General features: G+C 40.9%; 1 long non-coding RNA gene and 1 pseudogene across 1 annotated transcript; both read left to right on the forward strand.

The window, feature by feature from the left end:
* The first annotated feature begins 1,463 nt into the window (after nucleotides 1-1,463).
* On the forward strand, nucleotides 1,464-10,133 carry LOC120866493. The gene is made up of 3 exons (XR_005721672.1): nucleotides 1,464-1,560; nucleotides 7,039-7,043; nucleotides 10,119-10,133. It is a non-coding gene; the product is annotated as an uncharacterized LOC120866493 (long non-coding RNA).
* Nucleotides 10,134-10,640: 507 nt separating this feature from the next.
* On the forward strand, nucleotides 10,641-11,561 carry LOC120866686 (annotated as a pseudogene).
* Nucleotides 11,562-17,393: the final 5,832 nt, after the last annotated feature.

Below are 17,393 nucleotides of genomic sequence, written 5' to 3' on the forward strand. Positions count from 1 at the left end.
GTATAGTATAGCAACTGGTACCTGTTAACAGTACCAGCTACATCACCATTGATTTATGCTTGCTTCTGGACATTCAGAAAACTAAGATCATGGCATCTGGTTCCATCACATCATGGGAAATAGATGGGGAAACAGTGGAAACAGTGTCAGACTTTATTTTTGGGGGGTCCAAAATCACTGCAGATGGTGACTGCAGCCATGAAATTAAAAGATGCTTACTCCTTGGAAGAAAAGTTATGACCAACCTAGATAGCATATTCAAAAGCAGAGACATTACTTTGCCGACTAAGGTCCGTCTAGTCAAGGCTATGGTTTTTCCAGTGGTCATGTATGGATGTGAGAGTTGGACTGTGAAGAAGGCTGAGTGCCGAAGAATGGATGCTTTTGAACTGTGGTGTTAGAGAAGACTCTTGAGAGTCCCTTGAAAGTCTTATGAATGGAGGAGCCTGGTAGGCTACAGGCCATGGGGTAGCAAGAGTCAGACACGACTTAGTGACTTCACTTTCACTGTTTTTTTTTTGCTGTGTTTCTTAAAGTCTTCATAAAGGCTTTTAGTTTTTTTTTGAGTCAGCATTAAACTGAGCAGGCCTTGGCACTGATGCTTATCTTGCCTCCACACACCGAAAAGTTTCTCTATCTCTTTCATCACTTTTCCATGCTTCTTTCATACTATTGTTGACATCAGCAGCAGCACAGCGGACTTCACGTTCCGAAACTTTGTCCATTTTCTTTGGAATTGTACCAGCGGTTGAGCAATTCTTGTTACAAGACCTAGCGATGTCTCTCATCTTTTTGACTGCACTCTCAATTATTTTCACTTTTCTTTCCAACATCATCGCTTGAAGCTTCTTAAAACCTATATCACTGCTGCTTTTATGCTTGTTTCCGGACATCCTGAGCTTGAAATAAAGATAGTGTACTACTGTACTCTATGCAGTACTATACAGTGGAAAATACAAAAGCGCAGCCCCTTGCAAGAGGATGCACGCACACGACGGTGTGCCAGACATGTCAACTAACTTGTGATTGGACGTGAGAATGCACACTCACATCTTTGCAGGTTTGCAACTTGAAGGAGACTTACTGTATGTGTAGTTTTACATACATACATATGTATGTACTGTATGTTAAAAATAATGCTGTGAAGTATATATACATGTTTCCTGTGTAATATGTGAGAGTTTCCCTAGCAGATGTTTCTAAAAGTAGAATTGCTGGTCGTAAGGTACTATCCAGTTTCTGAAGTAACTGAACCTGTTTACAATGTATTCAGTGGTTTGTAAGATTTTCTGTTCCTGGCCAATAGTTGACTAATATCAGAGTTTTAATTCAATTTTTTTTTTAATTTGAAAGGGAAAAATGGGATGTGATATTTTTACAGAATCTTTCTAATGCTTTTTGGTTTATTTTCTTTTGTGCCAGGATTAAAAAAAGAGGCCGAAATTCAGAAGCTTCAGGCAAATCAGTTATCTCACAATCTTACTGCTTGTAATGACTACCAAGAAGGTTGCAAATTAAATAGTTTAGAAATAGAACCTGTAAAACTAGGTAATCAAGTAGGTATGTTCAATTCTTTTAATAAATTGTAATTAGAGTTCTTTATGATGTTTTTTTTTAATGGCTGTATCACAGTGTAATGTGTATTTTTTGTTGTTTCTGCATGTGGCATCTATTGGTTTCTATTATCAAACATACCTGATAATCTGTTAGTACTACTTAGTGTTGATAAGACAGTAAAAAATTATTTCAAAATTATTAAATGTTGCATCAGTCAACACTTTTTAAAAATACACTTTTTAAAAGTAAGATTTCCTTACATTTTATGATGCATCCATCTAAAATAAGAAATTCAGTACATTTTGTCAAAGGTTTCTTTTTTTATACGTATATACCCTTGTTACCATCACACAGTTAAGACATACAGTAGTCCCTGCCTGGAGAAGGCGATGGCACCCCACTCCAGTACTCTTGCCTGGAAAACCCCATGGATGGAGGAGCCTGGTAGGCTACAGTTCATGGGGTCACTAAGAGTCGGACACGACTGAGTGACTTCACTTTCACTTTTCACTTTCATGCACTGGAGAAGGAAATGGCAACCCACTCCAGTGTTCTTGCCTGGAGAATCCCATGGACGGGGGAGCCTGGTGGGCTGCCGTCTGTGGGGTCGCACAGAGTCGGACATGACTGAAGTGACTCAGCAACAGCAGCAGCAGCAGCAGTCCTTGCCTATCCTCCCAGGATATGTTCTAAGACCTTCCTGCCTGAAGCCACAGTTGGTACTGATCCCTATATACTGCGAAGTTTTTTCCTGTACATACAAATGATAAAGTTTAATTTGTAAATTAGGCACAGTAAGAGGTTAACAATAACTAACAATAAAATAGAATAATTACAACAGTATACTATAATAAAAGTTATAGGAATGTGGTCTGTCTTTCCCTCTATTGTACACTTTAAATGGCTTTTTCATCTTCACACGTTGTGGCTGTAACTTTTACAGTTTGACCTATGATAGCAAAATTAGCACAAATTTGTTTTTCACAATTTTGTGGATAGAAGATTCTTACTATAGATCTTAGCACCCTCAGCATATAACTTTTTTCTTTCCTTATTAAATCTAGATCTTTCACCTTTTCACTGAAGCGCATTACAGCTTCTTTTTGGAATATTTGGATTTTTAGCATTACTGCTCTTGTACTTCGGGACCATTATTAAGTAAAATAAGTATTACTTGAACACATGCGCCATGATACTGCAACAGTTGATTTGATAACCTAGTTGACCACTAAGTGGTTAAAAGGCACATACCAGGACAAAGGGATTATTTACATCCTTGGCAATTTGGAGCTGGATGACAAGGGACAGTGTAAGACTTTATCACACGACTCAGAATACCATACAGTTTAAAACTTAGGAATTGTTTACTTCTGGAATTTTCCATGTATTATATTCAAGCCTTAGTTGACAGCAGGTAACTGAAACCTCAGAATGTGAAACTGAGGATAAAAGAAGACTACTGTATAATATTTCCTTCAGGTTCCATATATTCCTTCCCAGTTACTTTGGGCTTAATATTCTCTTCTTTTAAAAAATTTTCTTAAAGTGAAAGCTTAGATTACTGACTTTAAATCTTCCTTTTCAGAAGTATTTAAGGGTATAAACTTACTTTTAGGCAATACTTCAGCTGCATCTTCAGCTGATTAAAATTAGCTGTATAACCTAATTTTAGGTTATGTTTACATTTTATTCATGTCTTATCTTACATTTTATTATGTCTTATAATACCTCCTATATATGTTTATTTCCAAATATTTAGTCATTTTCCAGATATCTCTGTTATTAGTGGTGGGCATTAGTTGTTTTCATTAAACAAATGAATTCATGAAAGAATCTGATTTGAATTTTTAAAATGTTTTTTGAAGCTCAGTTTATTGGCCAGCATATGGTCTCTCTTGATGAATATTCCTGATTCACTTGAAAAAATTCTGTATTCTGTAATTATTCGGTGAAATTTTTTTGCAGTTCTTTTGAGATGTAGTTGACATACGGCACTGTGTATAGCTGCTGCTGCGGCTGCTGCTGCTGCTGCTAAGTCGCTTTAGTCGTGTCTGACTCTGTGCGACCCCATACACGGAAGCCCACCAGGCTCCCCCATCCCTGGGATTCTCCAGGCAAGAACACTGGAGTGGGTTCCCATTTCCTTCTCCAATGCATGAAAGTGAAAAGTGAAAGGGAAGTCGCTCAGTCGTGTCCGACTCTTAGCCACTCCACGGACTGCAGCCCACCAGGCTCCTCTGTCCGTGGGATTTTTTTCCCAGGCAAGATTACTGGAGTGGGGTGCCATTGCCTTCTTCAACTGTGTACAGCATAATGACTTAATTTACATATATTATGAAATTATTTTCACAGTAAATTGGTTAACATACATCATCTCATATATATACCAAAAAATAAAAAGGAGAATGTCTTAAGATCTACTCTGTTAACAACTTTCTAATATACAACAGTATAACCTATTGTCATTATATTGTACATTAAGATCAGCTTTTATTTTTAACATACTTGGTTCTTAACCAGTAATTAACATGAAGAAACCACTGTATAGAAGAAAACTTGCGGTATTTGTAATACCGTTAAGTATCCTATGCACAAACCTTCAAGCTGCCAACTGTGAGGAATGTGAGCGTGCATCCGCATGTCCAACCACATAAATTAGCTCACAGGTCTGGCATGCGTTGCCACACGTGTGCATCCTCTGCAGGTGGCTGTGCTTTTGTGTCCTTTACATTATAGAGCACAGTAACTTTCTTTCAAGTCCACGATGTCCAGTTCAGTTCAGTCGCTCAGTCGTGTCCGACTCTGCGACCCCATGCATCGCAGCACGCCAGGCCTCCCTGTCCATCACCATCTCCCGGAGTTCACTCAGACTCACGTCCATCGAGTCCGTGATGCCATCCAGCCATCTCATCCTGGGTCGTCCCCTTCTCCTCCTGCCCCTAATCCCTCCCAGCATCAGAGTCTTTTCCTATCAGTCAACTCTTCGCATGAGGTGGCCAAAGTACTGGAGTTTCAGATTTAGCATCATTCCTTCCAAAGAAATCCCAGGGCTGATCTCCTTTAGAATGAACTGGTTGGATCTCCTTAATAAACAGAATCCTCATTTAAAATGGAGTCAGGAGGCCAGAAGGGGGAGCTCTCAGGCACTATCACCTGAAGTCAATTGTAGACCCTATAGGAAGCGATATTACCCTTGTATATCCGACGGGAAAAAGGTTAATACTTTACACCAAGTGAGAGGAGGAAGAATTTCTCCTTGCCCAGCAACAGCCCAATCAACGAGAACTTGTCATGACTCAGCCAATGAAAAACCTCTATATTTGGAACTTCCAGGTTCCTCCAATGGGCTCTTTTTTGTTGTGTTTAAATCCCTGATGGTCAAGTCTTTTATTTATTTATTTATTTTTGGCTGTGCTGGCGTCTTTGTTGCTGCGTGGGGACTTTCTCTAGTTGGGGCTAGCAGGGGCTACTCTTCGCTCTTTGTTGAGGCGTGTGGGGTGTCTCTTCGCAGCGGCTTCTCTTGGTGCAGAGCCCTGGGGCTCAGTAGTCGCGGTGCATGGGCTTGGGTCCACTTGCCCAGTGGAGTCTTCCTGGAGCGGGGATCGAATTTGTGTCCCCTGCATTGGCAGGCAGAGTCTCAACCACTGGACCACCAGGAAAGTCCACCAATGGACTCTATCTGCAACAGCTATTCCCAGCTCCCCTTTTCCTGTATTAAAAACAAAACCAAACAAACAACATTTTTTTTTCTTTTTCTCAAGACCTGGTGCTTCATCAAGGATTTTATGTCCTGAATTGAAGTTCTTTGGTGTTCCCAAATAAACCCATTTTTCTGCAGTCTTATTGTTCTGTACTAACACGGGCATGGCAACCCACTCCAGTGTTCTTGCCTGGAGAATCCCAGGGACGGCGGAGCCTAGTCGGCTGCCGTCTATGGGGTCGCACAGAGTCGGACACGACTGAAGCAACTTAGCAGCAGCAGCAACACGGGCGTATTCAGCAGGTGAACATCCCAGTTATCATAAAGTCGGTCCCACACAGCTTGCATCAGAACATGTCAGCTGTCTCATGGGTGATGTTCATTTGGAATTTATAGGGAGAGTCAGATAGCCTCCCTTCTCAGGGTAAACAATTTAGTTGGCTTTCATTCACCAGACTGGTGTTTCCTTGGGAATAACCTACAACGTTTCTGGATCTTGTATAGCCATCTGTGATTATTCCATAGTGAGCTGTGGGTCCTACATCAACCTAAAAATGCTCTTCCACTTTGCAACCGTCAAAACCAAAGACAGTGCCCCTAAATTATTCTCATAATCTATTTCACTAATGGTTCTACAGGAAGCTGATACACCAAAATAAGGCAGATTTTTCATACTATACCCTCTTGTTTCAATAGTTTCTTGATTTTGCCCTCCGCCAATGTGGACCACCTCCATGGTGACCAGAGGTATTAGAGTTGCTCTGTTTTCCCACATAATCAATCCTTCCTTTTGGGGTAGCTTTGAGTCTAGAGGCTGAAGCTCAGACTGATAGACATCTGAGTTTGGTTCGGCATCAAGTTCTGATTCAGCACTCTTTTAATTTCGTTTTAGTCTTTACAGGTAGTAATAACCAAAAGACTGTGTATTTGACTTTTTTTCTTATTAGTTTGTATTTCCTATGTATCCAGTGGACCAACTCCCCATGAATTATTAACTTTTACTGTTAGTATCAATAACTGATCCTAGCACAGCAGCTGCTCCATACTGGTGGGTGACCATGTGACCACCAGGGATTAAAGGTTCCTCATACCCCTTCTTTCATTTTTCCCTCTTCCCAAACCATGTTTCACTGAGCAAAGACTGTTTTAGCAAATATCATATTTTCTTCATACAATGAAAGAACTGATTTAACTCATAATACTTCTCATACCAAATGTGTGGGGTTTTTTCCCTCACCAACAACCAATTCTCTGTTTCTCTAATACCAATTAGGTGTCTTACAATTCAATTTAATTCTGACACTAACCACCTGAGTTAGCATCAGAAACCACAGGTTTAAGGGTTCAGTCCCATAATTCAGACATTAGTCACAAATGGGTGGTCAGGGTACCCACAGTTCTATCTAAATTGGCTACAAATTGGGGAGTTCCTACAAATACCTCCAACTCACTCAGGAAACAACATTCTTACTATTACTGGTTTATTACAAAGGATACAACTCAGGAATATACAAAGGGAAGACATGCATAGGGCACAGTATGGGGTGAGGGAGGGCAGTTTCCATGCCCTCTCTAAACACACGGTTCTCCCAGCACCTTGATGTGTTCACCAATCCAGAAGTTCCAATAACTAGAAAGTTTCATTTGAAATACTATTAAATGAAAAAAAAAAAGGTAGAGCATAAAATATAAATACATGATGATTAAAAACATAAAAAAACTAAATTTCCATATGGTTCCTGAGCTTGAACTCTCTCTTCTTGACCCCAGAAGAAGGTAAGAAACTGTACCATGAATCCAGAAAAAGTATTTGGAGAGTTAACTATTTTTTACAACTGTATTCAGATAACAATCATCAAGGATAGAGAAAATCAGCTCAAGTGACTAATAGATTAATGAAGAAATCAAAGAGGAAATCAAAAAGTACCTACAGACAAGTGAAAATGAAAACATAGCAATCCAAAATCTATATAACACACACACAAAAAAACAGTTCTAAGGGGAAAGTTTATAGTGATACAAGATAACCTCAGCAAACAAGAAAGATCTCATACAAACAACCTAACTTTACACCTAAAGGAACTATAAAACGATCAGAGCAGAAATAAATGAAATGGAGAGGAAAAACAGATCAATGAAACTAAGAGTTGGTTCTTTTTTTTCAGTCTTTTTTAAAGTATGTTAGCAACTGTTTTTATCTTATTAAGATTTGCTTGCTTGTGGCTGCTCCGGGTCTTCGTCGTTGCACACAGGCTTTCTCTAGTTGCTGTGAGTGGGGGCTACTCTTTGCTGCCGTGCGGAGGCTTCTCATTGCGGTGTCTCCTCTCGTGGAGCACAGGCTCTAGGCACACGTGCTTCAGTAGTTGCAGCGTGCGGGCTCAGAAGTTACGGCTCGAGGGTTCTAGAACTCTGGTTCAGTAGTTGTGGCACATGGGCTTGGTTGTCCTATGGCAAGTGGACTCTTCCTGGGCTAGGGACTGAACCCGTGTCCCCTGCATTGACAGGCAGATTCTTTACCACTGAGCCACGAGGGAAGCCCAAGAGCTGGTTCTTTGAGAAGATAAACAAAATTGATAAATCTTTAGCCGGACTCATCAAGAAAGAAATAGAGAAGGCCCAAATTAATAAAATCAGAAATGAAAAATGAGATGTTGAAACCAACACCGCAGAAATATAAAGGATCATATTATTAACAAAATTACTATGAACAATTATACAACAATAAAATGGACAACCTAGAAGAAATGGACAACCTTCTAGAAATGTACAATCTCTCAAGACTGAATTAAGAAGAAATAGAAAATATGGACAGACCAATTACCAGTAATGAAGTTGAATCAGTAATAGTAAAACTTCCAACAAACAAAAGTCCAGGACCAGATGGCTTCATAGATGAATTTTACCAAATGCTTGGAGAAGAGTTAACATCTATCTTCCTCAAATAATTCCAAACAATTGCAGAGGAAGCAATGTTTCTGAACCCAAGCAAAAAGGCCAGCATCACCCTGATACCAAAACCAGATAAAGCTATCACACACACACAAATTAAAGGCCAATACCACTGATGAACATAGATGAAAAATTCCTCAACAAAATATTAGCAAATTGAATTCAACAATACATCAAAAAGATCACAGACAATGATCAAGTGGGATTTACCCCAGGAATGTAAGGATGGATCAATATTCACAAGTCAGTGTGACATACCATATTAACAAACTGAAGAACAAAAATCATATACTCATCTCAATAGAAACACAAACATTTTATTTAAAAGCTTTTGATAAATCCATAATTTGATTCATAATTAATTTAAATTAAGTTTAATTTAATTCATAATTAAATTCATAAATTCATGATTTAAATTTATGATTAAAAACTCTCCAGAAAGGGGATATAGAGGGAACATACCTCATGATCATAAAGGTGATATATGACAAGCCTACAGCTTAACACCATACTGAACAGTGAAAAGCTGGGACTTCCTTGGTGGTCCAGTGGTTAAGAATCCGCCTGCCAAGGCAAGGGACATAGGTTTGATCCCTGGTCCAGGAAAATCCCACATGCCAGGGAGCAACTAAGCCCATGCAGCACAGCTACCGAAGCCTGTGCCCCCTAGAGCTCCGCAGCAAGAGAAACCACCACCGTGAGAAGCCCGCGTACTGCAATCAGAGAGTAGCCTTGACTCACTGCAGCCAGAGGAAGCCCACGCACAGCACTGAAGACCCAGAACAGCCAAAACCAAACAAATAAATAAAATTTAAATGTTGAAAAGCTGAAAGTTCCTCTAGGATCAGAAACAAGACAAAGGTGTCCCCTCTCTCCACTTTTATTCAACATAGTGTTGGAACTCCCAGTCACAGAACTCAGACAAGAAAAAGAAAGAAAAGGAATCCAAATTGGAAAAGAATAAGTAAAACTGCCACAGTTTGCAGATGACATGACATGACATTTCTACTATATGTAGAAAATTCTAAAGCTGCCATCAAAAACCTAATAGAACACATCAATGAATTTGGTAAATTTGCAGGATATAAAATTAATATACATAAATTCTGTTGTGCTTCTAAAAACTAATAGTTTATTTAACTATTAGAAAGAGAAGTTAAGAAAATAGTCTCATTTAAAATCTCATCAAAAGGGCTTCTCAGGTAGCTCAATGGTAAAGAATTTGCCTGCCAATGCAGGGGTTTAATCCCTGATTTGGGAAGATTCCCACATGCTTCAGAGCAACTAAGCTTGTAGGCCTTAAGTACTGAGCCTGTGCTCTAGAGCCACAACTACTGAGCCCACATGCTGTAGCTTACTGAAGCCCCCACAGCTGAGAGCCCATACTCCATCCACTACAAAAGAAGCCACCGCGATAAGAAACCCGTGACCTCAACTAGAGAGCAGCCCCTGCTCAGCACAACTAGAGAAAAGCCCAGGCAGAACAGAGACCAAGCACAGCCAAAACCTACACAGATAAAGAGATGAAATGAAATCTTTAAAAAGTAAAATTGCATCAAAAATAATAAAATACCTAGAAGTAAACCTAATTAAGAAGGTAAAAGACCTATAGTTGGAAACTATAAGATGCTGATGAGAGACATTAAAGATGACACAAACAGACGGACAGATACACTGTGCTCACGGACTGGAAGAATTAATATTGTTAAAATGACCATACTCCCCAAAGCCATCTACAGACACAATGCAATACTTATCAAAATACCAATGGGATTATTTTTTACAGAACTAGACCAAATAATTCTATAATTTGTAGGGAAACACAAAAGATCTTGAATAGTCAAAACAATCTTGAGAAAGGAGAACAAAGCTGGAGGTATCATGTGCCCTGATTTCAAACTATACTACAAAGTTAAGAGATCAAAACAGTATCATACTCTTACAAAAACAGACACATAGATCAATGAACAGAATATAGATCCAGAAATCAGCCTACATTTTTATGGGCAATTAATCTCTGACAAAAGAGGCAAGAATATATTATGGCAAAAAGACAGCTTCTTCAATAAATGGTGTTGAAAAAACTTGACAGCTACATGCCGAATATGTCTCACACCACAGACGAAAATAAATTCAAAATGGATTAAAGACTTAAACGTAAGATCTGAGACCATACAACTCCTAGAAGAAAACATAACCAGTACACTTTTATGTGAGTCTTAATAATATTTTTAATATACATCGCCTCAGGTGAAAAAACGCAAAAATATATAAATTGGGCTACATCAAATTAAAAAGCTTTTCACAGTGAAGGAAACTGTCAGCAAAATGAAGAGACCACCTATTAAGGGGGAGAAAAACTTTGCAAACAGTATTTCCTATACGGGGTTAATATCCTAAATATACAAAGAATACATACAACTCAACAGCAAAAATGCAAAAAACAGCCCAATTAAAAAGTGAGCAAATACCCTCTCGACAAGATGGTACACCAGCAGTACCGGCGAGCGTGCCTCCTGCCGCCCCACCCAAAGCCCCCGCTGTGGCCTCATCCCCGGCCCCAGTGCAGACCCCCCCGCCAACAGTTGCTGTCTGGCCCTGCCCTCCCAGGCCCCTTCCCCAGGGGCTGCGTGGTCATCTTGGCCTCCATCGTGGACGGTTACGAACGATGCAACAAGGGAGCTGCCCGAGTTATCTGGACCTTGCTGGGACCCGTTGACACGTACTCAGTGGAAGTCACCAATTGCCTTTCAGTGCCACACAGTGAGTCAGGAGACGAAGCGACTGCTGACATGGAATTCGCTAAGAACATGTATCAAGGGCACAGGAAAGTCTCTCCAGAGGAGCTCATCCTGGGCTGGTACGCTTCGGCCCACGACATCACGGAGCACTCAGTGCTGATCCGTGAGTACTACAGCCCAGAAGCCCCCAACCCCATCCACCTCACGGTGGACACCAGCATCCAGGCCTCGTCAGCACTTTAATGCATGTTCCCCGGAGGACCGTGGGGGCGATGGTCACCCTCTGACGGTGAAAGACCCGTGTTAGACACTGGACGCGGTGGAGTTGACCTGACCTATTTTAGCCCCTACCGGGCAGTCGGCCTCTGCAGTGACCTGCGGCAAGTCGGCGGCCCCCCAGCACTGTGTTGCGGTGCACGGAGGACTCGCTGTCTGCAAAGGCGTCAGCCAACAGTACCCTGGGCCACTTCTTGATGAGTCTGGTTAACCAAGTGCCCAAAACAGTTCCCGAGGACTTCCAGACCATGCTCAACAGCAACATCAACGACCTGTTGATGGCGACCTATCTGGTCAACCTCTCGTGGTCACGTTGCCTGCAATTGAGGAACCTGTGAACCCTCCTGCCATGCTGGGCCCCCGCCAACCCTGGGACCCAGAATGGAGGGAAGGAGAAACGGTGTCTTTGTGGTTTGAGTCACTGACTCAGTCAACTGCTTGTGACTCTAAAGAAACACAGACTACCTTTTGTAAGTGAAAGAAAAAAAGTGAGCAAATAATCTAAATATTTTCCCAAAGAAGACATACATATAGCCAACCGGCATATGAAAAGATGCTCAACATCACTAACCATCAGGAAAATGTAAATCAAAACCATAAGCAACAAGGACCTACTGTATACCATAGGGAACTATATTCAGTGTCTTGTAATAACTTGTATGGAAAAAGAATCTGAAAAAGCATGTATTTAAGTTGAAGTACTGTCAACTTTTCACCATTAAATGTATACGTGCGTCTATGTGTGTGTATATGTGTACACACATATCACTATGCTATACACTTGAACACTGTAAATCAACTATACTTCAAAAAAAAATCCACCATGAGATATCACATTGAAGCTGTCAGAATGGCTACTATTTGTTTGTTTAAATGCAGAATGGTTATTATTAAAAAGACAACAAGTACCAAGTGTGGGTGAGGGTGTGGAGAAATGAGAACTCTTTTTTTATTGTCGATTAATTTTTGTTTATTTATTTTTGACCATATCGGGTTTTCATTGTGGCACATAGGTTCTTTATTGCCGTGCACGTGCTTTCTCTAGTTGCAGTGAGCAGGAGCTACTCTCCAGTTGGGGGCGCAAATTGCTCGTCGCGGCGAGTTCTGTTTCGGAGCACAGGCTCTAGCGCACGTGGGCTTCGTTGCCCTGTGGTATGTGGGGTCTTAGTCCTCAGACTAGGGACCAGAGTCCTCTGCGTTGGCAGGTGGATTCCTAACCGTTGGCCCGTGAGGGAAGTCCTGAGCAAAGACAACTCTTATAAACTGTTGATACGCGTGTACATTGTGTAAAAATACGCATGGACAATAGTATAGAGGTGCCTCAAAAAGTCAAAAAATTGAACTACCAAATGATCCATCCGTTTCACTACTGGGACTTTATCTGAAGAAAATGAAAACAATAATTAGAAAAGATATGTGCATCTTATGTTTACTGTACCATTATTTACAATAGTCAAAATATGGAAGCTACCCGAGTGTCCATCAATCAATGAATAAAGAAGATATGATATATATACATATATATACACAAACACACACACACACACAATGGAATTTTACTTTGCCATAAAAAGGAATGAAATCTTTCCATTTGCCACAACGTGGACAAACCTAGAGGTTATTATGCTAAGTGAAACAAGTCAGACAGAGAAAGGCAAATACTGCACGATTCCACTTATATGTGGATTCCAAAACACAAAACAAGTGAACAAACTCAACAAAACAGAACAATAAATATAGAAATAAACAGGTGGTAGCCACAGGGGAGGTGGTGGGGAGAGGAGAGAAATAGGTGAGGAAGATTAAGAGGCTCATAGTTTCAGTTGCAAAATAAATGAGTCATGGGTATGAAAATTATAGTGTGGGGAATATAATCAATAATTATATAACATCTGTGTATGGTGACAGATGGTAACCACACATTGTGATGATCATTTTGAAACACAGAGAAATTTTCAATCACTATGTTGTATAACATGAACTAACATAGCATTGTGTTGTAGGATAATTATACTTCACCAACAATGAACAAACAATCTCATAGAAATAGAGATCAGATTGGTGTTTACCAGAGGTGGGAGGAAATGGCAACCCACTCCAGTGTTCTTGCCTGGAGAATCCCAGGGACGGAGGAACCTGGTGGGCTGCCGTCTATGGGGTCGCACAGAGTCGGACACGATTGAAGCGACTTGGCAGCAGCAGAGGTGGGAGATGGGGTCGGGGAAACTGGACCAATTATAAAATAAATAAGTACAAGAGATGTAATGTACAACATGGTAAGTATAATTAACACTGTTGTAGGGGGTTCCCTGGTGACTCAGCAGTAAAGAACCCGAGATGTCGGTTCGATCCCTTAGTCAGGAAGATCCCCTGGAGAAGGGAATGGTAACCCCCACCAGTATTCTCGCTTGTGAAATCCCATGGACAGAGGAGCCTGGCAGGCTATCATCCAACGAGGTTGCAAAAGAGTCAGACACAACTTGGCGACTAACCAACAATGTTTTACATGGCAGTTGTTAAGAGAGTAAATCCTAAGTGTTTTCATCACAAGGCAAATATAGCTTCTTTCTACTTCTTTCATTTTAAACCGATATGAGATGATGAATGTTCACCAAACTCATTGTGGTAATTGTTTCATGGTACAGAGAGATTATTAAAGGCTGCAGACCTTTAACTTAAAACTGGGGGAGGAAAGATTCCATAGGAATCAAAATTGGAAGAGATTATTCTTAATCTCAGTAAACCCATTTCCTCATAAATAAAATAGGGTGGTGTTTTTAGGTGCCCATTTCTTGGGGTTGATGGGAAGAATAAATGAGATGAGGCATGTAAACACTTGCCCCAGCGTTTCGTACATGGCAATGATTAGTTATTAGCAGTGTGTATGAAGAAATGTAAATCGTTGTAAGATGGAGAGTCAAGAAGGGCAAAAATACTTTTTTGTAAACTTGTTTCAAGATCAACCAGTGATAAGAAAATAATTATCAGAAAACATTTTTAACTTAAAAAAATACCAAGTATCTGTTGATGGACTGCAGTCCTACGTATCTCCAATAAGACTTGGCATATCAAGAAACTCATCAAGACTCTAAGGAGATAACAGAAAAAAATGCAACCCAAGCTAGGTTTCAAGTTGGGCCATGCTAAATGTCAAATAGACGTAACACAAATGATGCAGTGAATATGTCCCAGCCAAGAGTCCCCCTAAGGTTATCGAGTGATCTAAGAGACGGGTGAAAGGATTGCACAGTGAGGGGAAGTCTGACATCACCTAAGTCCCAAATGAAAATGGAAGCATTAAACTGAAGAGGCACTTCTCCACTTCTTAGGTAGGTTCCAGGCTGCTGTGTGACGCTCAAATTTAATTTGGTTTGTCTAGTGTTTGCCATGTGCTTTTAGGTACTGGGAAAGCCACAGGATCCGAAGATGAGTGAGATGCGTTCTGTTCCCAGAAGAGTCTCCAGTCTGATGGGGGAAAACACGAGAGAAGGCAGTGGTGACCCAAGGGAGTCAGTCTCTGAGCCGCGAGAGCCTTAGTTATCTGGGGACAAGGTGGGTGTGGGCCACACTCAGGGAAGACTTGCTCAGGTAGTTGAAGTAGCCTAAAATAGAAGACAGATTCATTTTAAGACAGATGACTTCTTTTTTAAATTTAATTTTTCTTACAAATAGTTGATTTACATGTTATATTAGGGTCAGGTGATAGTGAAGTGATTCAGTTATATTAACACATATACATATGTCCATTTTTTAAATTTCTTTTCCCAAATAGGTTATTACTGGAGTATGGACTAGAGTTCCCTTTGCTATGTAGTAGATCCTTGTTGATTATCTATTTTATATATAGTAGTGTGTGTATGTTGATCTCAAACTCCTAATTTATCCCTCCCCCCGCCCACAATTTTCCCCTTTGGTAACCATAAGTTTTGTTTTTGAAGTCTGTGAGTCTGTTCCTGTTTTGTAAAGAAATTCATTTTTATAATCTTTTTAGATTCCACATATAAGTGATATCACATGATATTTGTCTCTGACTTATTTCACTTAGTATAATAATCCCTAGGTCCACCTATGTTGCTCCAAATGGCATTATTTCATCCTTTTTTATATCCCACTGCATATATGCGTCATATATTCTTTCTCCATTCCTCTACTGATGGACATTTGGGTTGCTCCCATGTCTTATCCATTGTAAATGAACATTGGGGTGCATGTTTCTTTTCAAATTATGATTTTCTCTGGATGTAGGCCCAGGAACGGGCCTGCTGGATCATTTGAGAGTTCTGCTTTTAGTTTTTAAAGAAACCTCCATCCTGTTCTCCAAAGTGGCCATACAAATTTATGTTCCCACCAAGAGTGTAGGTGTAGGAGACTTGCCTTTTCTCCACACTCTCTCCAGCAGTCTTTGTGATAATGGCCATTCTGACCAGTGAGAGGTGATTCCTCATTCAGAAAGTTTCTCATATTGGACACTCAGCCTACAATCTGCCTGATTACCTACCCTACAGCTTAGGCTCCATAAAGTGCAGCTAACCTCGCAACAGATGGCCCTAAGTCACAGTTCCTTGTGAGAAACGCAGTTCTCCTCACTGTCACTGAAGGTGCTGCTCCCAAGACTTCTGCTACAGTGAACTGATTCATCTGCCGAGAAAGCTGGAAAGAGAACAGCGCAAAAGAAAAACACATTTCTGAAATGAGAAAGTGTGGCGGGAAACTCCTTGGCGGTCCAGGGGTGGGGACTCTGCCCTCTCACTGCTGAGGGCCCGGGTTTGAGCCTCGGTCGGGAACCAAGATCCCACAGGTCACATAGCAAGGCCTAGAGAGAGAGAGAACGTGGCAAATTTCATGTGCAGACAAGGCCAAAAGTGAGTGTCACTGAGGGGTGAAATTCCAGAGAAACGGACTGTTCCCTGCCACAGCAGTGGACAGAGGATGTTGAACTCATCTCTGGCTGCAGTGAGCGCTGAGGGGACTCAGGGATGAAGAGAATTCCTGCCGCCTATCAGTCGCCAGCCTGCAGTCACTCCCTACGGTGAGCCCCGAGGAGACTCAGGCTGTGCAGACGCAAGACACTGACTCCAGACAGCTGAGCTGCATAGCACAGGAGTGCTTCTGTGAGTCCGTACTTTTGCGTCTCCCTATACATAGCTTGGGTTTTCTTTCTTTTTTTAAAAAATATAAATTTATTTTAATTGGAGGTTAATTACAATATTGTATTGGTTTTGCCATACATCAACGTGAATCCACCACGGGTGTATACGTGTTCCCCATCCTGAACCCCCCTCCCTCCTCCCTCCCCGTACCATCCCTCTGGGTCGTCTCAGTGCACCAGCCCCAAGCATCCAGTATCCTGCATCGAACCTGGACTGGTGATTCATTTCTTACGTGATAGTATACATGTTTCAATGCCATTCTCCCAATTCATCCCACCCTCTCCCTCTCCCACAGAGTCCAAAAGACTGTTCTATACATCTGTGTCTCTTTTGCTGTCTCGCATACAGGGTTATCGTTACCATCTTTCTAAATTCCATATACGTGCGTTAGTATACTGTATTGGTATTTTTCTTTCTGGCTTACTTCACTCTGTATAATTGGCTCCAGTTTCATCCACCTCATTAGAACTGATTCAAATGTATTGTTTTTAACGGCTGAGTAATACTCCATTGTGTATATGTACCACTGCTTTCTTATCCAATCGTCTGCTGATGGACATCTAGGTTGTTTCCATGTCCTGGCTATTATAAACAGTGCTGCGATGAACATTGGGGTACACGTGTCTCTTTCAATTCTGGTTTCCTCAGTGTGTATGCCCAGCAGTGGGATTGCTGGGTCATAAGGCAGTTCTAGTTCCAGTTTTTTAAGGAATCTCCACACTGTTCTCCATAGTGGCTGTACTAGTTTGCATTCCCACCAACAGTGTAGGAGGGTTCCCTTTTCTCCACACCCTCTCCAGCATTTATTGCTTGTAGACTTTTGGATCACAGCCATTCTGACTGGTGTGAAGTGGTACCTCATTGTGGTTTTGATTTGCATTTCTCTAATAATGAGTGATGTTGAGCATCTTTTCATGTGTTTGTTAGCCATCTGTATGTCTTCTTTGGAGAAATGTCTATTTAGCTCTTTGGCCCATTTATTGATTGGGTTGTTTATGTTTCTGGAATTGAGCTTCAGGA

This window comes from Oryx dammah, unplaced genomic scaffold, assembly GCF_014754425.2.
Source record: "Oryx dammah isolate SB20612 unplaced genomic scaffold, SCBI_Odam_1.1 HiC_scaffold_8, whole genome shotgun sequence".
Taxonomy (NCBI): Eukaryota; Metazoa; Chordata; class Mammalia; order Artiodactyla; family Bovidae; genus Oryx; species Oryx dammah.